The 2045-nt window shown below is 40.2% G+C and overlaps 1 pseudogene; it reads right to left on the bottom strand.

Moving 5' to 3' along the window:
• Positions 1–798: 798 nt before the first annotated feature.
• LOC106331201 lies at positions 799–1753 on the bottom strand (annotated as a pseudogene).
• Positions 1754–2045: the final 292 nt, after the last annotated feature.

Below are 2045 nucleotides of genomic sequence, written 5' to 3'. Positions count from 1 at the left end.
ATGGTTCGTCGGAATTCCGTCGGAATATACCGATGGAATTCCGACGACTTTGCTATTAATCGGAATGTCGTCGGAATTTCGTCGGAATATACCGACGAACTTCCGACGACTACAACGGTTACATTTTTTATCGGAATGTCGTCGAAAAGTCGTCGGAAAATTCCGACGAACCGTATGTCGTCGGAATTCCGTCGGAAATGGCCGACGGAATTCCGACGACTTAATTTTTTTGGATTTGGTCGGAAATTTGTCAGTATTCCGTCGCAAATGTCCGACGACCTTGGTGTCCGTCGGAAGATCCGTCGGAATTCGGTGTGTTTTCTTGTAGTGTCACTTCCGAACTCTCTTAAGCCAATAATAAACATTATGAAAATCCAACGACTTTCTTTTCCGGCATAATCTGTCCTTGCATAACCAATGTAACCAAAAAATCTAAACACCTCAACGTTTGGTTTCTTCCTTTTCTGTTCTTCGTATGAAGATCTTTCAACTAACGATCTGCTTGCTATCTTATTAATTAAATATGTAGCACATCTCACAGACTCTCTCCATAGATAGTTAAGTGTACTTATGTGCTTTAAGATACTCTTAGTCATCTTTGCTAGCGTCATATTATGCATTTCCACCACTCCGTTACGTTTATGAGCGTAAAGTGCAATCAAGTATCTCTTAATACCAGGTTTATTGCTGTAGTCTTGGAACTCATAAGACACAAGCTTTCCATCTCTATCGGTTCGTAATGTTTCAATCGTAGTTCTCGTTTCTTGTTCAGCAAGTATCTTGAACTTATCCAATACCTCACTTTTTGAATAACCCTTCCTTCAGACGCTCAACCTCTCTTTTCTGATCATGTAGTTTGATTTCCACTTCCTGTAGCTCATGGAACAACTTATCTGTAAACGGTTTTCCATAGTTCTTAAACCTAACGGAGTCAACAAGTGACAGAAGCTTCTGAAACTTCTCAGCCTTCTTGCGCTTATCTTTGTTTTTGTTATCAAACAGTATCTTTTGATTGTCACATAATTCAAGAATCTCTTCCAGAAACTAAGGGCACTCCTGACCCAAGTAGTCATCCAAGAACTGATCCATGATGTTCACGGTTAGGTAAAACCGTTCAGGGTTAAGCTCGAATCTGACACATACATCTACCAACCATTTAACCAGAATAAATCTCATCTTCTCGTTAATCTCAGGCTTTGACCTCATGTAATCTTTTGGACGCCATTCACTCTCAACATATTTATAGAAACTGTAGATATCTTCCACATTTTCAACCGATGCAAGGTCATCCTTAGCATCAGAAGAGTCGATGTCAAAAATCCCTTCTCTCTGTTTCTTCTCAAAACAGCACAGTATTGATTCTTGCGGTAAGAACACACGTGTAAGAGACAGCTGTTTTATTCTTAGCGGCCGGGAATTTCTTCTCATGGACAGCAACTAAGACATGTTCTTCATCACTGTCTGAGCTTATCTCGATAACCTCTACATCCTTAGGTTTCTCAGCTCTTTTCTTTGGCTTTGGTACCACGACTCTCTTCACCACAAGCTGGACGAGTGGGGCATGTTGAGAGCATGTGCGAGGAAGATTGATCTTAGCCGTGTCGTTCTTTGGATGATTTCTTCGAAAAACATTGCCGATATCTTCAAGAACTTGACGGTTTCTCCCTTCCCCAGTATTCTTCTCATCATCTTCCACAACAACATCAACATCACCCATGATTTGCCGAGGAACAATCGATCGAGACGCCATCATATTCTTTATTCTCGTTAGATTTGTTCTCTTCTTCTTATTCTTGGTTTTCACTTTCTTCTTCTTCTTCACTCTCTTGAAGTCTCCCATAGTTTTGTTGGCTTCTCCTAAGCGTTTTATTGTTTCCTCTTGAAGCTTACACACATTGCTGGCAAAAGTATGGCAGGACATAGTTTTTTATTTGGTGGATGTCTTATTACGTGGTATTTGAGAAAACATGAGATTGTGGTGTTTTCATCAAGTGCGCTTGGAATATTTAAGTTCAAAGAGATGAGAGGTGTTGAAGATTTATCGA

Source organism: Brassica oleracea, chromosome C3 (assembly GCF_000695525.1).
Source record: "Brassica oleracea var. oleracea cultivar TO1000 chromosome C3, BOL, whole genome shotgun sequence".
In the NCBI taxonomy this organism is placed as follows: Eukaryota; Viridiplantae; Streptophyta; class Magnoliopsida; order Brassicales; family Brassicaceae; genus Brassica; species Brassica oleracea.
Note: the sequence above shows the minus strand (reverse complement) of the source record. Positions and strands in the feature narration are given on the sequence as shown.